The 24,667-nt window shown below is 36.4% G+C and overlaps 1 long non-coding RNA gene across 1 annotated transcript; it reads right to left on the bottom strand.

Moving 5' to 3' along the window:
- Positions 1-22,146: 22,146 nt before the first annotated feature.
- LOC141615397 (uncharacterized) lies at positions 22,147-24,002 on the bottom strand. Its single transcript, XR_012529838.1, has 3 exons — positions 23,888-24,002; positions 23,680-23,789; positions 22,147-22,203 (listed from the first exon to the last, which is right to left on the bottom strand). It is a non-coding gene; the product is annotated as an uncharacterized LOC141615397 (long non-coding RNA).
- Between the last annotated feature and the right edge of the window lie 665 nt (positions 24,003-24,667).

Raw genomic sequence — 24,667 nt, 5'->3', positions numbered from 1 at the left:
GGAAATCACATAGAAAGTTCCTCGGGTCAGATAAAGCGGCCACGCAAAGTTTAAGCAACAACGAAAGACATTTGGGGGTGCCGGTGTGCCTGAAAACCAAAGATTCGCCGAAACTCGGATTATCGTGAAAAATGTGTTAAAGCTCGTTATTTGAGGCTGAAATCGAACAGGTTGATTCCTGAAATCGAACAGGTTGATTCGTGAAATGAGCTCGGACGCGTGATTGAAAAACAGGGAGAAAAAGAAACAGGTTCCGGTACGACCTTTCGAACGGCTGAAATTGAAGTGTATATAAGACACGGTTTTTCGGGATTCCGGGGTCCCGGAATAAAATTCTCCGGAAATAACATAGAAAGTTCCTCGGGTCAGATAAAGCGGCCAAGCAAAGTTTGAGCACCAACGGAAAACATTTGGGGTGCCGGTGTGCCACAAACCAGCATTTACCGAAACTCGGATTATCGTGAAAAATGTGTTAAAGCTCATTATTTGAGGCTGAAATCGAACAGGTTTATTCCTTAAATTGAACAGGTTGAGTCCTGAAATGATCTCGGACGCGTGATTGAAAAACAGGGAGAGAAAGAAACAGTTCCGATTTACCTTCCGAACAATTTGAAATTGAAGTGTATAAATACACGGTTTTTCGGGATTCCGGGGTCCCGGAATAAAATTCTCCGGAAATCACATAGAAAGATCCTCGGGTCGATAAAAGCGGCCACGCAAAGTTTGAGCACCAACGGAAGACATTTGGGGGTGCCGGTGTGCCACAAACCAGCATTCGCCGAAACTCGGATTATCGTGAAAAATGTGTTAAAGCTCGTTCTTTGAGGCTGAAATCGAACAGGTTTATTCCTTAAATTGAACAGGTTGAGTCCTGAAATGATCTCGGACGCGTGATTGAAAAACAGGGAGAGAAAGAAACAGGTTCCGGTACGACCTTCCGAACGGCTGAAATTGAAGTGTATAAATACACGGTTTTTCGGGATTCCGGGGTCCCGGAATAAAATTCTCCGGAAATCACAAAGAAAGTTCCTCGGGTCAGATAAAGCGGCCACGCAAAGTTTTAGCACCAACGGAAGACATTTGGGGGTGTCGGTGTGCCACAAACCAGCATTCGCCGAAACTCGGATTATCGTGAAAAATGTGTTAAAACTCGTTATTTGAGGCTGAAATCGAACAGGTTGATTCCTGAAATCGAACAGGTTGATTCCTGAAATGAGCTCGGACCCGTGATTGAAAAACAGGGAGAAAAAGAAACAGGTTCCGGTACGACCTTCCGAACGGTTGAAATTGAAGTGTATAATACACGGTTTTTCGGGATTCCGGGGCCCTGGAATAAAATTCTCCGGAAATCACATAGAAAGTTCCTCGGGTCAGATAAAGCGGCCACGCAAAGTTTGAGCTAATGTGTTAAAGCTCGTTATTTGAGGCTGAAATCGAACAGGTTGATTCTTGAAATGAGCTCGGACGCGTGATTGAAAAATGTGGACATGGGCCCACGGGGGCGCTTGGGAAACAAGCGTTTGCATTTGTGGAGTCGCCACCAATTTATTGTGGAAAATTGGAAACCGTTCGAATACCTCGTGTCATGTCAAGACACAAAGTAGTGACATGAACACCGAGAACTCGTTACCCTTAGCATTCTATGTCTAGAATGACTCTCGTGGATGCCAATGAACACGGATGTTCACAGAGATCTGGAGTAAGGGGTGAGGGTACTTATTAGGAAGCTCTTTTGATCGAACACCTAATCCCGCCCGCCTCGATAGCGGCCTCTACTAATGATTAGGGAAATTGTCTATAGTCGATATATTGTCGGTGAACAATTAATTTATCATACAATTGATGTCAAAGTTGGGAATTAAGATTAATTACATGTGAAAGCATACAAGCAATACAAGAAATATAAATACAATGGGAAAATATTACAATAATTACATCGGATTCAATGATTTATGTCGAAAATATATTTAAAACGGATAATTTGAGAAAATAAAGAATAAATAAATTAACGGACAGAAATTAGGGCGATAATACGATTAATAGTAAATTAATACGTAAACTAAACTAGGTCAAAGCAACAACGGAAGTTCAGAGACAGAAATCAGCCAGGAACAGGCGCAGCAGAGCTGCGTCCTTTGGAAGAGGCGCAGCAGTCGCTGCGTCTGTTCCTTGGCTCAGTTCTGGCTGTGAAGCCGGAATTGCAAGTTGTTAATATCCGTTGGTGATTTTAATGATTGATATGATACTATTTACTCGGATGAAAGTGATTAGCAGGTTATTTGCATATGATTAATGGTCATAAAAGCGAAAAACATGGATGAAAGCTAATTAGAACGAATTATACAAGATTAAAGAGATTATTAATTATGAGAATTAAACAAACTAATTAAATTAATTAGGTTAAAGACGAATTAATTATGGTGACGATAAATAGCAGATGCAAATATATCAAAGATCGAATTTCAGAGACTCAATATTAATGAATCGAACCTCTAAAACCCGGATTGACTTTAATGACGAAAACCCGCAAATATGAATTATAAGGGATTTAAGTCGGGATTTAATGACGAATTAGATATGAATGACAACGAATAATATATTACATGTTAGAATTATTATGCCTAAATTATTATATCAAAGAATCAAAGAACAAACGAAAGAAAATAAATAAAAACGAATTGACAAAAGACGAAGGAAGAAGAAAGGAAGCAGGAACTGCGGCAGCCTGACGAAAAGGCGCAGCAGATACTGCGTCCCTTCGAAGAGGCGCAACAGTTGCTGCGTCCTTTCTCGACGGTTGTCTTCTGATAATCCGTAAAAAGGGTTTTAAAACATGGTTTCAGAAATTGGTTTTAAGAATACTTTCGACATAAATCTTACAATATGATTACAATAAATGAATAACAATAAAAAGAAGGATTAACACCCTCAGACTTACATGTTTGACGAAACGAGATGAACTAAGTATACGTTTAGTGATGCTCGACTCGAATGTAGACGAAAATGCCCTCGTAAGAGGAATTAAAACAGATTGATTAAAGTTGTTTATTGTGGAGTTGGTCAAATTGGTCGGTCATGCAAAACGAGGCTGGTACTCAGAAGGATCCGAGCTTACGTAATCGAAAGTTCAAGCACGTAGACGCCAAAAAGTAAGAACGTGGTCTAGAATGCAAAGGAAGAAGAGAAGGGCGGACACTCGCGTGAGAAATATGTGAGACCGAAGGTCTCTATTTATACTAATCACGTGGAGGAAGTAGAGTTTTCGGAGAGACTTTGGAAGTGAATCTCGAAAAGATATGAAAAAAATACGAAAAATACGCAGAAAAGGACCTGGGAAGAGGCGCAGCAGGCACTGCGTCTCTTGGAAGAGGTGCAGCACTTGCTGCGTCCTTTCCCAAGTGGCTTCCTCCTGCGGAAGAAAGATTTCCGTGTTTAGTTTATGGAATAACGGAATAATTTGGTTTTCCTTAATATTTTGTGTGAATATTACGGGAAATTGTTTACCAAAGATTAAAAGATTTGTAAGAGATTTATAAAATATGGAATAGAAATATCCGGAACATTCCAGAACATTCCGACTCGGCATTTTTAATGGTTATCAGAAAATGAAGACGGTTTTAGGCCCGGACTCCAAATGTACTCTAATTACCGCCAAAACGGCCGTATCGGCACGTAGATGACAATTAAGAGGTAGACATAAACGTTTGAGCGATCACTTGACGATAAACTTACGAACTGTCACAAATCGTTTCGCGTACCAAACATGCGGCCCAATCATCACCGGGTGGTTTGCGGGAGGTGCAGAAATGAGGTATCTACAGAACCCCACTTTGACTGAGGCTTGGACAAGGCGAAAGTCAAAGTATAGCCATCAGGTCAATCGAAGATTACAACCTGACGACTATGGCGAGGCGACGCGAGGCGACTCAAGGGGTCTAAACCAAGGACCTATCGTCGGGAACATTTTAGAGTCTGTCGACTTCCGGGGAGGGTCGTTTAAAGTCCATTAGACTACGTAAGGAAGCTCGCCAGCCATAAGAAGAGACCATACCTGAAATTCTTTGAAACTCCAGGGAAAACAAAACGCGATATTGGGAGAAGACAGCAGGACACAGTCTGGAACCACTGGGAGAAATCTGCTTGTGTTCAGCTTCAAACAAACTTCGGAAGAATTTGGGGTCGATGTTGATCTCCATGTCTCGAGAGAGAAGTGACTGTCGGTCGTGAACTCTCGCTGGGGGAACTTAATCGGGGACTGATCTCCATGTCTCGAGAGGGAAAGTCTATCCGTGTACTCTCGCTGGGGGAACATAATCGGGAACTGATCTCCATGTCTCGAGAGGGAAAGTCTATCCGTGTACTCTCGCTGGGGAAACAGAATAAAAGGTGTGTCGAAACACCTGTCAAGGAAGGAATGCTCGTTGTGGCAAGCGAGATCTTGGATAAAAATAAGGCGATAATTTGCTGTTGGCTTGGAAGATGTGGATCCGGGCGAAGAACATACGTCAAACGGACCAAATATGTGATATAGCATCAAGGAAGAGGCGCACCAAAGATGGGCCCACGAAATAACGAACTCATAACGAATTTTCGAAAATCCATATGAAGGGAAGCTGAGGAAGAGGCGCAGCAAGAGCTGCGTCCTTTGGAAGAGGCGCAACACCTGCTGCGTCTTTTCCTGGGCGTGTCTTTTCTGCGTAAAAACCCGATGAAACAGAGGGTTTATTTCATTATTTCGAAACATAAAATCTCAATTTCTCTCTCAAATTCCAACCATTTCCGTCAAAATTTGATCCAAAAGCTTGCATTTGACATGACTAATCGAGGTATGTGTATCAATCTTGCATTTATCTTCCGTATTTGATCAAATGGGATTGATAAAATTAGGGTTTTTGATAGGGATGTCAATGGGGCGGGGTGAGTGCGGAGGAGGGGTAACCCGCGCCAGCATCCGCGAACTATAATGCGTACCCACACCCGCCCCGTGACCCGCAGCGGGTTGAACTTTTCAAACCCGTCCCCGCCCCGTGGGGACCCGTAGACCCGCCAAATTACCTATCTCCTCACAAAACAATTTTCAAAAATATTAATCTTGAATCTAAAATATACTAGTCTCGTACTCTTGTACATATTATACAAATAAGTTTCCGCAAAATGGTCTAACATTTTATTAACTAGTACACAAGTTTTTTAAACCACGAAATAGTTTGAGGATTAACGTTTCTTTTTTTTTGGGGTTTAGGTTGTTCGGTATTTGGGTAGGTAAGAACTAAAAAGTAGATTAAATTTGTCTAGTTTTATGAAAAAAAATGGTTTAAACTTTTTATCTAAGTTATAAATTTTATTTTTATATAGTACAAATTTGTCTAGGTTTATGAGTAAGGCGGGTATAAGCGGAGCGGGGACATGCGAGGTGGGGTAGGCGGGGCGGGGTGGGGCGGGGTGGGTATGGGGCGGGTCTCACGTGATACTCACACCCGTCCCACGACCCGCGACGAATGACACTTTTGAAACCCATCCCTGCCCCATGACCCATCAAATCATTACCCGCATCCGCCCCTAGTGGGGCGGATGTGGGGCGAGACCCGCCAAAACCCGCCCCACTGACATCCCTAGTTTTTGACCCAAATTAGTCGAAAATTTGGGGCTTTCCCCCAAATGATTTTGCCATGCAAAATTGACTTTGTAAATGGCCAATTGGTAATATAAGGATCATAGCCATGTATTTGTTTCGAATTTTCGTTAAGTTTTGAGCATTTGAGTGAAATTGAGACGGTCTCACAGCTAAACCGTAAATTGCTTCGAAAATAGCCTTAGGATTGCCCATTTGTGACGAAACTTGATATTTGAAATCCTTGTGTTATGGGTAAACTTCTTACCATCTCGGAATTTTGGTTTGTGACGGCTTTTCAGGACACTTTTCTAGGGCATAATCGCCGTTATAACGAAATGCTGCCGAAATTCCGACTCGAACCCATGACTAGGCTTCAACTTAGGCTTGACTTGACCCAAATTACCACATGAACGGACGAGTTTGTGGAAAAATTGCCAAAGATGGCAAGAAAAGAGCGATTTCGGAGCTCCGAAAACTCGAAAATCCCCTAATCAAGGCTTGTCGTCACTTGACGCGGCCTAAATTTACTTTAATCTTGCAGGTGATGAGGCTTCTACGTCTGGGAAGGATCCCATGGACGTGGACAGTGCTGTTGACCCTTCTCATGTGCTTGAGGAGGCGTTGGAGGAGGCTTTCACCGCTGCGGTGATGGCTGTTGAGGACGAGGTCCTAGAGGAGGAGGCTGCTGAGGAGGAGGAGGCCCCGAGACGGGCCAACGTTGGACGAGGTGGTCGCCAGCTGAGGGGAGCACCTGCGTGGGCTGAGACCTGGGATAGTAGGCACTTGCTTTGGGCTGCGGAGGGTCACCTGTCCTATAGGACGGTCAAGAGCTTGGTAAACAGAATTCATAACTCTTTATTCACCTTCTTTCATTTCTGTTTGTCATTCCTTTTCTTTTCCATTTGAGCTAAAGATAGCTTTTGTTTCAAATCAACATAGGAGGCCGGGAACATCAGGTCGTTCTCGGGCTACACGACGATGATGGGGTGCTACGAGGGGCTGTCGGCTGAGGAGCGAGCCATGATCGAGCGAGGAGCGTTCAACGCCTTGGTGCAGGCTTGGAGGGATATCGCGAGGAGGAAGCTTCGGGCTAACCTCAGTCTCGTCCGAGCTTTCTTGGACCGGTTTAAGGACACGACCTCCACGTTTCACATGCCTTTTGGTGAGGTGGGGGTCACGTTGGAGGACTACGACATGATTTATGGTCTCCCGTGTGGGACTGAGGTGGTAGAGTGGCCGGAGACAGCCATGAGGGTTGACTCGGCGGAGGCCATGAGGTTGATCGGTTGGAACTTGGCGCCGAAGGCGGCAGCGGTACCCGACTTGGTGCCTAGTTCTTACGTGCGAGACTACTTCGCGGGGAAGACCCCGGCGTTGGTGGTGATCGAGGGGAGGGAGACGGCTCTTCCTCCCTGTACTGCAGAGCAGAGAGTCCGCTTGTGGCTTTGGTGGTTCTTGTCTTCGATTTACCTCGGAGACAAGGGAGAGAGGCTTTCGACGAAGCTTCTTCCCTTCCTTTCTGACCTGAGCTCCCTAGGCCGTTGGGACTGGGTCACTGCTGGTTTTGCGGTCCTCATCCGCTTTATGAGGGCCATGGTTCGTCCGGAGTTGATGGAAAAAGGGGACTTCTCCTGCTGCTGTCGGCCCTGGACTGCTGTTGAAGGTATGAACCTTCACTTCTTTTCATGAAAGATCATTTCTTGTCAAATCACGAAAGATCGTTGTTGATTATCTCGATTTACAGGCGTGGGTGTACTCCTACTTTCCGGGCCTCGCGCCCAAGAGGACGGAGCCGGTGGAGAAGGCCTATCCCGTTGTGAGGGATTGGGTGATGTGTCACACGAGGAGTCGGCGTTCCTTCCACGACGTCTGTCGGCGGGAGGTGAACGCTCTTCAGCTGGACGGTGTGAGTATTTTACCTTTCGTGGCTGAGGTCCTTCGACCTAGGAGCTCGAGCCGGTTGCTTTTGAGGACGTCGATGGGTCCTGTGTGGTACTTGGGTGAGCGCTTGGCTCGTCAGTGCTCTCGGGACGTCTTGAAGGTTCCCATCGATCCTCCTTGGACGATGTTTAAGGAGCCTTCTGAGGCTGAGAGGGAGGCTGACTTGGCTGGCGTCGGTTGCGACGCCCTCCTCCTTCCCGGTGAGGACTACTCGGCGTTCCTCTACGGGAGGTTGGCGTACTGGTCGGTTGTGGTAAGTGTTTTGCCCTCTTTAATTTTTGATTGTTTGAGCATATGATGAAAGATCATCGACTAACGAAAATCATCTGACTTTGCAGGAGGTCGAGGCGGCGGGCATCGAGCCCCCAGAGTACCCCGAGACCCTTGAGTACACCGACACGACGGGGATGACGACGATCTCCGAGCTACGTGACTTTGACGTGGCGGTGAGAGATGCTGGCTTGGACGATTGGCAGCATCTGATCCGGAGGGTGAGTCTTCTAGCTTGTATAGTTTTCGTGTAAGAATACCTTTGCTCAAGTTTGCTCAATTGCTAAACATTTTTCTTTTGAAATGCAGCTCGCGCCATCCCGGTTCGTGGCTTTGTGGAGGGTAGCCAACCGGCTGCGGGCTACTGTCGTCGAGGCGCTTGCTGGTGGTCGAGGACGTCAGGTATGAACCTTCCGTTTACTTTATTTTTGAGTTTTCTAACCTTCCTTTATGCTTGAAATAATTGACATGAGCCAGTTTTTTGTTGTTTGCAGAGGGAGCGCGAGCTGGAGCGAGAGCTTGCCCAGTCCCGAGAGGAGACGGCTCGCCTGCTGAGGGAGCTCGAGGTCCGCGACGCCGAGGTTGCTGCTCTCGAGGCGAGAGTTGCTGAGCTAGACGGCGACCAGTAGTAGCTTTTTAGTTGCCTCTTGTTTTTTGGCTGTATTTTGTATATTTGTACATTTTAGGACCCACATTTGGACATTTGGAACTTGTTTTGGGGCTCGAGCCCCCAGTTTGGTGTACATATCCCCTTTTTGCTATATATATGACGGCCTGAGTGCCTTTGCTGCTGGGTTGCTTTGTTTGTACCTGCAGGTTAGCTTTGAACAGGTTTGGTAGATGACGGTTTACGCCGTCATGCTGCCGAAATTTACACAGAAATCACATAGAACATATATATGTACATATGGCCTAAATTAGCGCAAAACAATGACTCGAAAATGCACAAAAATGACCAGAAATGAAAATGCAAAAATTTGGTCGGAAATGGCCAAAAATTTGATCGGAAATGACCGGACGGTAGGGAGGGTTAACCCTTAAAAAAAATAAAAAATAAAAACATATAAGTTTGAAATGTGATGTGGAAGGAGAGTGAAAATTAAAAGGAAATGTATAAATTTGAAAAATGATATAATTAAATTAAATACAAAAAGTATAGATTTAAAAAAATGAATAAATTAAATTAAATTGGTGAAATGATTCTCCAAAAAAAGAAAATTAAAAAGAAATGTATAAGTGTGCGAAAATGACGAAAATGTCGATATCGTCTCGAAATGTGTGTCCGCGAAATTAGGAAACACGAAATATGGCCACCTGACGTTTTTACCAAAATAATAACCCGTATGAATAGGAAATTATTCGTTGAAGAATTTAGGAAAGATCCAACGCGGAAAATCACAGAAAGAAAGCTTTTATTTTTGCATCTACTCCGTATCGCTTCCGCACAACCTATACAATGTACAATTATTTTATAGGACGATTACTAAAGATATACATACAATATACGGAGTATAACTTAAATATGATCAAATATGGAGTATATTAAAAAATCTCGTGACTTGTATACTGATACGATGTCACGGCCTAAATTTAATGGCTTGATTCGACTTGGGATATGTAGAACTAGTTTGTAAAATTTAGAAGCATAATTAAAGCAGCGCGTCTTGCTTCAGACGGTTGTTTCTCGTCTGAAATAAGACGAGTAAAATGTTGTCATTTTATAATAAAATGTTGTTATTTTCTGATAACATGTTACCATTACTTTTCACAATTATTTTTAGGGTAAAAATAACACCTATAGTGATAACATTTTGTGGATTAAATGATTACATTATCTTAAAAAATGACAATATTTTATCGGTCTTATTTCTGACGGGAAAACAGCCCGTCTGAAATAAGAATTTGTTGTGTAATTAAAGAACGGAAAATTCACGTGGTACCCTCGAACTTTGGCATTTTGCACGTGGTACTCAACTTTTTAAGTTTGTGTACATAATACCCTCCATGTTTAATTTTCATGCACAACATACCTTTTTTGTCGCTATAAAAAAACACAATTGCGCATAAGTTCTAGACCGGAATTCGGAATAAGCCAGATTTTTTTTCCTAAAATGATTATCTCGTCGTAATCTACGATTTGAGGAAAAAAAATTGTCGACTGACATTTTATGGGGTTTTTTTTAACGAAAATCTCAAATGAACCATATCTTCGATCTTACATTTTCGAATGACCAATTTCGTTTTATCAATTTATAGATCTCGAAGAGATAATCAGCGTGGAAAAAAAAATTAGTCAATTTCGATTTCTGATCTATGATTTATGCTCATTTGAAAATTTTAAGAACGATAAAGAGGACAAGTTGTGCTTGAAAATCAAATTTTAAGGATATCATGTGCACAAACTTAAAAAGTTGGATACCACGTGCAAATTGACAAAGTTTGAGGGTACCACGTGAATTTTCCGATTAAAGAACTTACATAAAGAGCAATCTGCGAGGCAATCAAAAGGACCAGTAGAAAAGTTTCCATTCGTTGCCAATGGAATTTCCTGTTGCAGTTTGCTTCATTTTTGTCTCGTTAATCAACAGAGTGAAGGTTGATATCTATCTAGTCAATAATAGTCATATAAACCTAAAATTGATGTGATGTACAACTATCTCGATCAATGATTTAAGTTATAAATTGACGAAGTAATTATAAATTGTCGTGTAACACTTTTGTATAACTTACAACGAGTTTCATTTTATTTTATTTATTTATTTACTTCATTTATTACAATAAGAATTTGTTCTTAATTTTAAAAATTGAATTCTAAATAAGAACTTAATTTATACCCTTATCGAAATTTGAGGACTAATAAACATAACTTTAGAAAATATTGAGATTTGTGGCATCACAAAATTTCATTGAAGACGGCGATATCCGTCACAAGCTTGTGACGGATACCATTTCCTCTCACAAAATACCCATGAGAGGTGAGTGGGGAAGCACATTGGGGGCGCCCCACCTTGTCCCCTCTCCCTTTTTGTGAGAGGTCTTCAGCTTGTGACGGGATTAGCCCGCCACAAGCAAGACGCTTTGTTGTGGCATATAAGCAAATTTGCAAGACATACATGCATGAACGCATGGTGCATGTGGTGTCGTTCGACGTTTTATGACTTCTTCCGAGTCATTGCAATATTACTAACAATTTAACAAATGAACAAATAGTTTTGGTAAAAGCATGAATCTTGTAAGTTGTAACATTTATTTTTTAAACAATTTATACGGAGTATTTGAATGAGAAAAGTATGTTAAAATGTATTCTAAATTCATCAAAAATTGAATAAGATGACTTAACTCGAATTGACTTGTATAAAAACAAATGAAAAATAAAGAATCAATAATGTCACATATCGATTGTGCAATTGTGCTACAATGAGGAAAGTACAAGTACAATACCAAGTCCATAGATAAAGTTTCTCGACCAAGTCTACACGGTTCGATCTTATTAAACAGGACATTAGGTCTCCTGATTTTATTACGTATTCGACATTTCGACATGTGATGTAATTAGGACGGCTTGACCCCGATTTATTACGTCAAGACTTGGTTTGTTGACTTTTTAAAGCAAAGACTTGTTAAAGATTGTTTCTCACACGACTATTGAGAGATCACACGACTATCGTACTCTTATGTGTTTTTTTTTTAGCTCTTTGATCTTTACTCATACGTTATTACGTTGTGATCTTTACTACTAAACCTGTTGTAACGGAGGCGTCCCGTTACCCAATAGTTAATTGATTAGGATGATAAAAACAAAATATTGACATACAGATCGTGATTAACCAGTAAAATAACTGGCTACGTCCACCTTAAAGGAGAACAAATTCACTATTGTGGGTATAATAGTACAAAAATAGACCGGTATACACGCGCTATATACTAAGAGCTAAAAGTATACCCTATTCTACCAACAGAATAGTAATCTCAAAAGGGGATAAAAGAGACTATCCAAACGAGATGAAGGACAAACGATCTTGAGGCCAGCAAGACCCGAACAAACTCCTTCGATCTCCAAATTCAGACGAACGCCAATCTACTTGAGCTCGGAACAAACTGAAACTTCCTCTCCGGAGGGAAGCTCACAAATCGACTCTCATAAGATTGTGATATTATCTCTACCTTCTTAATTAACCTAGACTAATACAAGAGCCTTTGTATAAATTTATTCAACCCTAAATAAGAGATGTAGATTAATTAGAAAACAAAGACCATTACGAAATTAATTAATTAATTTCCTAAAACTAAATTAACAAAACCAACATATGAAGCTAGCATGAAAGACCAAATCTAAGGGCATTAGCAATAGAGGTTCATCAAGGGTTTGAAGGATGACATGTCCATAATTTTAGAGGTTTGTCAATAAACCTTCTATTATTGGTGATGAGTGTTGCAGTTCATGGATGAGAGGGGTAACAAATTAGTAACCAGGTTTGTGGAGAGAGAATGTCAGAGGAGAAAAAGTATAGTGGGTCATGATATAAACCTTGAAGAGGTTTATTTGTTGTTGGTAGAAGGTTTGTAGGTAAATGAGTTTGTATATTAGCTTATGTGGCATGAGAACAAACCCCTTAGAAGTTTGTCTATTGCTAATGCCCTAAGGATACTCCAAGTGGGTCCCGCACCCACTAAAAATTTCCAAGAACATAGAGCTAAATCATGTAAGCCTTAGACATTGGCGACTTTCATGTACAACATCAATTACATGAAATACTTCTTGGCTTGTAGTTTTCTCTACCTGCCTTAACTTAGTCCATGTTTGACACAAATTTAAGACACAAATTTCTAACAATTTCTACCTTGACTTGAATTATACAAACACGAACTAAGCCAAGTAGAATACAAACCCAAATCAGCTTCAACATAGTCGATCCTCAAGTCACTACCTATCTCGGTAGTCTCCACTTTAACATGAAAAACAACTCACAAAATGGACAAACGAATCAAGTGTCACTACTACAGATACATGCTATAACAACGGTTAAAACCGTTGTTATATAAAAAAGCGGACGTTGTTAAAGCGTCCGTTGTAGTAGGTTTTAACAACGGTTGATTTTTCTAAAAAACCCGTTGTGAAAACTATTAACAACGGTTTAAAGTAGAAAAAACCGTTTTGGAAAGGGTGACTAAATTTTGGTGGGAAAGTTATAACAACGGTTACAGTATAAAAAACCGTTGTTATAACTAAAGACAACGGGTTTTTTTTTTTTAAATAACCGTTGTTGTTTATTTTAAAAAAAAATTAAATTAAATATTACTAGATGCATGCATTATTATTACGGCCTGTTATAATTCCGATGCATGCATTATTACTGCCAATCCCTGCATATGAATGGACAATATATGGAATGAGAAGGGTTATAAGATTTGAAGCAGAGATATGATGACACAACTTCCTAAACATATATTAATTAAAAAACAACTCAAAAGACACATTACTTAGTATAAATACATGCATTATCTCAACCACCATTCCATTATCTCACTATATATCTCCAAACCCTAACTGCTAAAACAAACTCCAAACCCTAAATCTTTCAAACAAACTCCAAACTTCATCAACAATGAATGATACCATCCGTAAGACTGTTACTATGACCGAGCACAATAGGAGTTTCATCCGTCGGTTGCTGGACATCGAGGACAGGTACATGAGCTACCTTGAGGACGCTCGGACCGCACTCAAGGCCGCCAAAAAAAATGGCTTGACAGAGCGATTGTTGCGGCTATATGACGATATAGCTAGCTATTTTGAACGAAACCTCCAAATAGCTAAGGAGGAGAGGATGGATATCATAGAAGAGAATGAGACTCTCTATGCATATCTAAGAATTGCATTTTTATCAATGTAATTCATTTTTTAATTTATGTATTTATGTATATATATATATATATATATATATATATATATATATATATTAATTAATTAAGTTTATCATGCATTCCTCTCTATCATCTTGCTTCTTCTTTGTTTTATTTTATTTAATTTGTTTTACAAGCTAATAAACGCAGAAAAACAACAGTGACAAAACTAATTAAGCGAATAATACTTAGAGAAAGAACATAATGATCGATAAAAACACATGCAAATGAAATAATTAGAGAAAGAAAATAATGACTGAGATGACAAAACCTAAATTAAATCATGCATATTTATCTAATAATTAGAGAAAGTAAGAGGCGATGAAACCAACAGTGACGGCGAGATGATAAAGCGACGATGAGGAAGAGAGAAAGAGACGATGAGAAAGTGTGTTTGTGTTTGTGTTTGTGTTTGTGTTTGTGTGTGTGTTAGGTTTGTGTTTTGTGGCTGTAGTTGATCTGTGTTTGTGTGGTTTATAGTATGGAAAGTATTGACAACTAACGGTTGTTAAACAAAAACCCGTTGTCATTACAGAATATATTAACAACGGGTCCATAGTAAACCGTTGTTAAAAAGTATTAACAACGGGTTTATAAATAACCGTTGTAATTAATTTTCACTAACTTTGCACCAATTTTGCGCCAAATTATTAACAACGGTTGTGAATGTTTGACCCGTTGTTAAAACTTATGAAAACGGTTATGGAACCATAACCGTTGTAATTAATTTTAGTAAAATTCGCGCCATCCGTTCTACAACGTCTTATGGTGATTTTCGTGGATAGGCGTTGTTAAAGGGGCGTTGTAGTTGCCTGGATTTGTAGTAGTGTGTGCAACAAACATGACCAAATATACGAAGTACCAAATGTAGCAAGCTGCGACTACCAAACATACTAAGTATCATATATCTTCATACCAACATGAAGGCCAAACGTAGCAGCACTCCGAAGAGGACCAAAGCTACCAAACGCCAACACAAATATATGAGATACTAAATGTCACTAATGATGGAACAGTGTACCAAAACAACACGCACTAGATTCCAAAACAAAATCTCTTCCAAACTTCATGGCCAAATGTACCGTCGTACCAAATTGCCCATATGACACAAACGCCATGAACAAAAACAGATGTTTCACCTGGTACAAAAGAGTGTCGCGAACACCACCAACATGCCTACACCAAGGCAACAAATACCCAAGTCGAAACCAAAAACATCATTCTATGTGAGCACAAATCACTTCCATCAAAGATGCAAATTGTTAAACTAACAAGTCCAACCTAAAAGCCCCACAGAACAAACTCCTGTCGAAGTTTCAGATGACCCCTTACGAGATAATAATATAACAACAATTACAATAATATAAAAGAGAGTAGAGTAGAAATATATAGCCTGGGTCGAATCGCGCTAGGCGCTTTCCTAAGAAAGATAACGTCTTCACTGCATTAATTACCAAATAATAAGTTCCTCTTCCAATATACGACGCATTTCTTATTGGTAAAATAAGAAGACTATACAAAGTATAAAGATATTTGTGATTTATTAGGCAATGACAATTAAGTAAGAATAAACATGCATGTGTTTGTATACAATATTACTTTGTTTATCAACTCAAAAGTTTGCATGCACCACCAAAGGATAAAAACCACCGTCTTTTTTTATAAACAACAGAAATACTTGCGTCCTTCTCGGAGGAAGAGGACGTCCTCCCAACATCTAATGAAGAATTTTACAATATTTAATTTTCATTTTGGTCCTCTTTCTTTGGATACAGAAAGGACATCTTCCGTAAAGACGCATGTATATTTTCCTATAAACAATTGAGCATGAAGTATATCACTTGGCCGTTAACTCACACAAATAAAAGGCATTTACCACAATAAATAAATAAATGGTGATGTAATTACAGATGATAAAACGGCCAAATTAAGCGTTTTCACAATTAAAAAAATAGACCAAATACATGCTTATAATCACTATAAAATCATAAATATGTCGTATTAATTATATTCAAAATGATATTGACCAAGTCTAAAAACCTTCTTGTAACTTATCAAAATAATCGAGTAAATAACCCATTTAATTAATAGTTTAAATACTTGACCAAACATCAAAATATTTTCCTAACATCTACAACTTAATTAAGTGTATCTATACCGAATGATAATTAATGAAGTTTTTGTTTTTGTATAAATCTCTTGATTTTGCATGAAGAATAATCAATTATACAAATTTATAAAAAAAATACCCATAGTTCTTCCAAACAAATAATCCTTCCACCATCATGAGATCAAACAATATGATTCCTTTCATTATACTTTATTTCTTCATATCCTTAATCTCATCTATTACTTGCAAATCCGACATCGATGCTAGTATACCTTTCTTTTGGGATAAATATACGTTGCATGTGACAAACGGGATATCAGACCGATCAAATAAATTATACGTTCATTGCAAATCTAAAAACGATGATTTCGGTGTTCAATACCTTCAATTTGGTCAAGAAGTACATTGGAAATTTGGACTTTCTATAATTGGAAAGCTTACTCATATTACATGTATTATCAAATGGGGAAATGTTAAAATGAGAAGTTTTGATGCATTTGTGGATGGTACGGAGACTAATAAATGTGACGAAAGTAAAGCCGTTTATTGGAGAGCCATGCAAGATGGTATCTACTTTGGTTGTGCTGATGGACTAGGAGGACAAAGAAGGTGCGAGTGGGATCAGAAAATTGAGTGTAAAAGTCCATTTTAGTAATGTATTTTTAAAATTAAGTTTGTCGAATAAAATATTTCTTATTTAGGTGTTGTTTTACGTTGAAATTAATACTCCCTCCTATTCTGAATAAGTGTCCCATTTGGACAATGACACGAAAATTAAGTAATATAGTAAAATAATGAAAATTATTGTATAGGAAAAGAATATAGGAGTTAAATAATGAAAAGTATTGAATATGATGGGTTAGGGGTGGTTGGTGTGGTAAATAAAGAAAAAACCCAAGGGTAGGAAAGTAAAAAACCATGTCTAAATATGACAAATAAGACAGTTATGTGAATTGACGAAAATGACAAATGAGAAACTTATTTTTAGAATAGGAGGGAGTATATATATTTGTAAATTAAATTATATTCTTATAATTAAAGAGTTAAAGTTATTATTTTAAATTTCAGATTAATGTTTATAATTAGGTTTTATCACATAACAAAACGAATCTTAATTTACCCATATGACATGAGTGCATGTACCGTTTCATGTAACGTCAATTTTGGTACAAACATATATTTAATTTTATTTTATTTCTGATAAACGTGTAATTAAGAAAATAAATGTTATAACGGAAATATAATAACACCATCAAGCTAATATTAACGTAATTTTCGAGAACTATAATCACAAAATAAAATGTTTATGGTACGTAATTATAGTAAACAATTTGATGAAAGTTAAAATGGTATAGAATTACAACCACCTCCACAATGAAATAAACCATAAATATTCATTAGAAAGACAAATCAAAATAGAACAATCGAAAATAAACATATATATGCTCCTCGCTCCATTTTTTTCATAATTTTGTTTACATATTTTGGAAAATCGAAAGAATATATAAATAAAATGGGAGGTTAGTAAAATGATTTATTGTCTGATCTCGAAGGTAAATGAATGATTATCTAATGAGCCATACCGCCTGGCACGACAGGTGGATTAGTAGGTCCAGCGGCAGTACCCTTGTTTATCGTTTCCAGGATGCCATACCATCATGTCATACAATTCAAATTAAACTTAAATAAAAAATTACTAAGACGGTCTTACAATAATACTCCATAATTTATGTTTGTTCAGAGGTGGATTATAATACGTTAATTTGTGTATTAACGTATTATAATCCTCTCTACTTGCCCCTATGTCTCAGTCTTTTCAAAGTGACGGATTTTATCTGTCACAAATGAGAATTTGTGTATTATTATTATTATTATTATTATTATTATTATTAAGGATGCGCGCAGCTTTCATTAAAAAGAAAATAAAAGTTTACATGAAATTGGTGGGGAGCCGAGAGACAATCTGGGCTCCCACACCCTTAGCAACAGTAAAGCTAAGTCTAGTAAAAATGTAAGCGGCCACCCGAGCCCCCGCATCCTGAGAAACCGAGAATTTCTGGATCCGCTTGAGCAAGGCAACAACATCCGAATCCAGCTCCCCAAGTGAAGAGAAAGAAAAAGGAAGGAAACCATAACCCACTACCGCGCACAAATCCCCATACTTAGCACACTTTCGCTGAGCAGCATCAGCGACAACCCGGCCAGGCACAAAATCCGTCATCTCAGTCTGAGTCAAAGGAGAAGAACCTGTCAAGTCAACGCACACATCACACCCTTTTTAAAATCCGTCATCCCATATTATTATTATTATTATTATTATTATTATTATTATTATTATTATTATTATTATTATTATTAAAATCTTGCGTAATCTTTAGTAATGAGCTGAGCCTAAGTGGAACTAGTAACATGTGCTCTAATCATATTATAAACAATATTATCGACAACGAACCAAAATATAGTACAAATACTACCTTAAGGCGTTCAAATTGAACAATACATTAGAGATTCCTTAGGAAGACTTTAATCCCAATACTTGCTACATATTCTATCAAAGTTTCCAATTGTTTTACGATTTTTTTCTACGGTTGTTGTGTTCAATTTGCTGGATATTTGACTCAACCTTGACTAGAAGTTCTTTTTTTAATGGAGAAATGACTTCTGATTTACAAGGGATTTGAGGTTGTAAGATAAGAATGCATAGACAAGAAATATCACATTTGATAAAGTTAATTACATGAATTATACCTTTCCGCATAAACCAATTTACATTTTAATTCAACTCCCCCCCAAAATTGTCCAATTAACTAACTACTCGCTATATTTTAGCGAGAAATATACACTAATTTTTAATATGCTATAATTCAACAAATTTAATGTTGGCAAATTTTACTTGTGAGGGTCATATATTCATAGCATATTACGATCATTTTAAATAATGTTAAAAAGAAAAAGATGTTTGGTTTGTGAAGAGTAAATGTAAGCCAAGAAGTAAGTAGGAGTAATAATGAGGGGGCTCATTAAAGAGATGAGCATTAACATATCAATACAGTGATGTGAAATCTCAACTATCCTTGACCAGTCTTATTAGGTCAATTGTACATTAATCAAAATCAAAATTGCATTTAAAAATCATGAAATTAAGCATAAAAAACTGGGGAAAATTGAATTACTTAGTAATTTAAGTGAAATTAAGAAAATTAATTTGGAGAATTGAGGAGGGCGGATGCGGAGCGTCGCCATTGTAGGTGGAGATGGACAAGTATGAGAGTTGGAGCGGGGATTAATGGAGGGAAGCAAGTTATTTCATTTGAGACTCTTTTAGGGGACAATGTTATTTCATCGGGTGATACCGAGCCTTGGGCCTTTTGTTAAGAATGTGAGAAAATCTGAGATAAGTAAACCTGTTAAATTCTGACCAAACACAAAAACTCGAACCGTTTCTTTAACCCAACCTTTCTTATTTTAAGCCTCTGTATATTAGGGGGCAATGGGCAATGCCCTTGTACGGTCAGGTGAACCCAATCGTGATAATCAATATCACTACTTAGACCGCGTTCTTTTTGACTTATCTATAAAACCTTATTAAAAAGCTAACCTAAAAAATGTGACATGACAAGTTTAATTGTGACGTGGCAACTTTTAATGTGACATGGCAAAAACAAGTGACATAGATTACAAATTTAAAAAAATTAAAAAATATAAGTTAAAAATATTAAAAAAAAAATATAAGGCATAAATACAAAAAAGAAAGAAAAAAAAATTGTAAACCATTGATCTGCTCTCATAATTTTTGTTATTTATTTAACCATTATTTTCTTTATTTAATGAAATGACCTTCTAACTTTCTTTTCATCATTACTATATATACTCCGCATTTATGTACCATATTTTTTATTTTCCTGTTATTCATAAAATTTTGAGAGAATTAGTAATAGAATTTTTCATATATATAACTATATATTATATTCACCCTAATTTTCATTTTTATTCAAAAAAATAGCACCTAAAGTATACATAAAAAAGTAAATTAATTGTTTCATTTTTTATTTTTCTTATGTTTTGTATTAATTTGTTATTATTATTTTTTTGTTTGTATTAATATTGCAAGAGAATGAATTTCCAACTTTATTCAAAAAATTGGTAGGTAAGGTATAGCTAAAGACCTAAACTGATTATTTTGCTTTTTATTTTTATTATGTTTTGAATTAATAAGATTTTATTAGTTATTTTTTTGTCTGTATATTAATATTGCAGGAGAATAAATTTTCAACTTTATTCAAAAAATTGGTAGGTAAAGTATACATAGACACCTAAATTAATTGTTTACTTTTTATTTTTAATATGTTTTGAATTAATTATAATTTTATTAGTTATTGTAAACACAAAAAAGAAAGAAAAAAAATATTATAAACCATTGATCTCCTCTTATAATTTTTGTTATTTATTTAACCATTATTTCCTTTATTTAATAAAAGGACCTTCTAACTTTCTTTCATTATTACTCCGTACTATATAATACTCCATATTTATGTACCATATTTTTTGTTTTCCTTTCATTCATAAAATTTTGAGAGAATTAGTAATAGAATATTTCATATATATAACTATTATATTCACCCTAATTTTCATTTTTATTCAAAAAAATAGCACCTAAAGTATACATAGAAAAGTAAATTAATTTTTTCGTTTTTTCTTTTTCTTTTGTTTTGTATTAATTTGTTATTATTTTTTGTGTTTGTATTAATATTGCAGAATAATGAATTTCCAACTTTATTCAAAAAATTGGTAGGTAAGGTATAGCTAAAGAACTAAACTAATTATTTCGCTTTTTATTTTTGTTATATTTTGAATTAATTAGAATCTTATTAGTTATTTTTTTTTGTGTATATTAATATTGCAGGAGAATAAATTTTCAACTTTATTCAAAAAATTGGTAGGTAAAGTTTACATAGAGAACTAAATTAATTGTTTTACTTTTACTTTTTATTATGTTTTGAATTAATTAGAATTTTATTAGTTATTGTAAAAACACAAAAAAGAAAGAAAAAAAATATTGTAAACCATTAATCTCCTGTCATAATTTTTATTATTTATTTAACCATTATTTCCTTTATTTAATGAAATGACCTTCTAACTTTCCTTTATCATTACTATATATACTCCGTATTTATGTACCATATTTTTTATTTTCTTTTCATTCATAAAATTTTGAGAGAATTAGTAATAAAAAATTTCATATATATAACTATTATATTCACCCTAATTTTCATTTTCAAAAAAATAGCACCTAAATATACATAGAAAAATAAATTAATTGTTTTGTTTTTTATTTTTCTTATGTTTTGTATTAATTTATTTTTATTTATTTTTTGTTTATATTAATATTGCAGGAAAATGAATTTCCAACTTTATTCAAAAAATTGGTAGGTAAGGTATAGCTAAAGAACTAAATTAATTATTTTGCTTTTTATTTTTATTATGTTTTGAATTAATTGGAATCTTATTAGTTATTTTTTTGTTTATATTAATATTGCAGGAGACTGAATTTTCAACTTTATTCAAAAAATTGGTAGGTAAAGTATGCATAGAGAACTAAATTAATTGTTTCACTTTTTATTTTTATTATGTTTTGAGTTAATTAGAATTTTATTAGTTATTTTTTTGTGTGTTTGTATTAATATTATAGAAGGATGACATACTCATATATCAATAACAATGCACGAGATTGGAAATAATGGCTATGTTACAGATTTTTTTTTGGTTTGGATGACTCTTTCATTTTTGTCGGTTTTTTTTTTTCTACAATGGTGTATTTGAAATATCGAATGGTATCAAAATTCTTTAATAAGTTGTTGACATGTTGTTACATTATTGTCCTTCACTCTTTCCTACACTTTAGTCTCCTTTGTAACACTTATGTTCTATTGTTATTTTGTCAAATAGGTTACAAATCAAATTGATTAGCCAAACTGTTAAAGTACGATCCACATATGTCAATTTTGTGACACCCTTAACTTTAGCCTTAATTAAACACGTAAAACCTACAGAAAAACTGGTAGGATATGTTTGTAATTGGTTCAACTAGATAAAACCTGTAATTTCAAAAAAATTCCTAAACCATTCACAAACATTCCCAGAAGGAGAGTGCCATAACCTGCAATTTCTAACAAACTAATTTACATACATAACTAAAGACGCGGAAATATAGTGATACAAACCAAAATAGAAGAGGGAGACATATGTCCCTTTAAAATATATACAAAACCAAAAGTTAAAGGTTTCTACAAAATAAAAACCAAACTAAGTCCAAGGTTCTCTTGCTCACTAGCTCGTCCGTGAACCCCAACTAAGCACCATCAACCTGTCAATCGCATTTTATACAAACACGAAAGCCACAATTCAGTGGGGAGTAACTTCGAGTCCTCCCAGCCACGAAACGTCATATTTAATATAACATGTAGTGTAACATGTAAACAATTTGATAAACCATTTACTTATCAAGTATTCTAACATGTGAACTCTAAACTGACCAATTTAAACTATCATGTGAAACATATAACAAATTGTAATCCAAACTTTATCAATTGTAACCGGCTTACATCTCACCTATTACAATTCATAAAATCACCATACAAGAAAGGGCAATATATCAAAGACAGGCATAAGTTCTTAGTCCCGTCAATAGTCACTCTGTAACTCGAGTCTATACCACGAGGTAGGGAAGGTAATCGAACCGGTATCTTGGCTCAGCGGTTAATATTAATAAAACATGGCCAAGACACAACACAACCCTAGCCTAAAATCTGCGCAGACCTAGACATGCGGATACACACCACCGCACCCAAGACCCACAATTTTTCTAAAACAAAGTGAGTACCCTAAGGAGTCCACCAAAGGGTTGGCTAGTACTTAAGCTGACCACTTACTATCAAAATAAGTAACGAGGTCATGCCCCAACTTGGATATAAATCCACTAGTCAGGAACACAGAGGCTATTAAGCAGTGAACATATACTCGTCAGAGACTATAAAGACCTATCTATGACAAACACAACAACCTGCAAAAAGTATTTAATCCCAATTTCCAATTCTAGCAATATTGACAATATTAGAGGCTTCAGGGAATCTAGGGCCGTTTCTACAATATAAGAACTATTAAATTCAACCAATTATACATGTGAACTAAAACTTGATAAATGGCCTAAAACAAGAAAAAGGCCGATTATCCAATTCATATAAAATTTCATCCAACCGAATTTTTACCCGCAACCCCAGCCCTGCGACAGGTACGGGTTAAATTGCGGCTGACCAATCACTCAATTAACTGACATCGAATCAGTCAAAGGGACCAAGGCTCAGTTTTCGGCACAATCAACAAAACATTACAATTATCACTATAAAATTCATTTTATGATTTATCCTAACATGTGTCAACTACCATAATAAGCATACTTTTTACTATTAACACAATTTTCACTACTAACATGATTCAATTCAAAGTGTACTCATATTAACTATGACATTAATAAACCCGAAATAATGAACAAAGCATGAAAAACCGCGAAACAAGCAACGGACCAACCCGGGCCAGCCGTGGGCCTGCTGCCCGTCACCCCTACTCCTCTTTTTTTTCCGTTTTTGTTCATTTTAACTCGGTTTTAAGCATTACTAATCGTTCCCATAACATTTCCATACTATTATGAGAATTTAATCTAACAAATGACATGCATGCAACCATTTTAAACATGTAAAAATTTACTACTCAACCAAAAATCACAAAAACATACAAAAAGCAAAGAATGTGACGATTATTCGTCGAGTAACTCGAAATATGTTACCTTAAGCTAGAAAATGAGCAATTAGCACCTTAAAAACCAAACCCTAACAAGCAACTATCCGCTATCTTCGACAATATACGAGTCCCCAAACTCGTCTTCCAATTCTTCACCTAAATAAACAATAAAAACACAATTATAAGTATAAATACCGAATTTGTGCCAAAATTCGTCTTAAAACAACTTCAAGAAAACTGAAATTAAATTATACCAGGTTGTAGATCTCGACGAGAGGATTCCGGAAATATAAATTATGCAAAAATCCGACAAGAAACGAGAAAGATGTGATGATTTTAGCTTGAAATTGTATAAAATGGTGTTTTGGAATAGTTTAGAAGGAAGAAGAAGAAGATGAACAAAAGAAAATTAGAAAAAGAGAGGGGAAGGGGGAGGGTGCCGCGGGTAGGGAGAAAGGAAAGGAGGGAGTCGGGTTTTAGTCGGGATTTTACGAGTCGGTTTTGACTCGTTTCGATAATAATTAAATCCGCTTGTCAAACGCAAATTCCGACAAGACCAAAGTTTTTAAACACGAGATTACAAGAAAATTGAATACTCATACGACCCATTTCCAAATTCGTTACCCAATGTTCAAAAGAATTGTCATTTTCCCCCCGATATGCCCTTATTTCAAAATAAAAAGTTTTTACACGGTTTAAACTATTTTTAAACATTTCGAAACTATTAAAATAAATACTTTTCTTCAAAATATAATAAAATTATATTTCTTTGAATTATTTTTACTTTAAATACATTAATGTCAAATTTTACTTGATTAATTAATTATTTCCGAAATATATTAACGGTCCGAAATTACGGGGCGTTACAAATTTGATCTTATCATAGTGTTCTAATATGCATAATAAATATTATGCATGATTAGTAATTAGTTAGAAACCGATTCTTATTCTCCAATTCATTGTTTCAATTCCAGTGCTTTCAAGCCTTTAAATCATTTTTTTTTGTTTTCCATCAAATATACTATTCCGTAACT

Source organism: Silene latifolia, chromosome 11, assembly GCF_048544455.1.
Source record: "Silene latifolia isolate original U9 population chromosome 11, ASM4854445v1, whole genome shotgun sequence".
Classification (NCBI taxonomy): Eukaryota; Viridiplantae; Streptophyta; class Magnoliopsida; order Caryophyllales; family Caryophyllaceae; genus Silene; species Silene latifolia.
The sequence above is the reverse complement of the archived record's forward strand: the minus strand, read 5'-3'. Positions and strand labels throughout refer to the sequence as shown.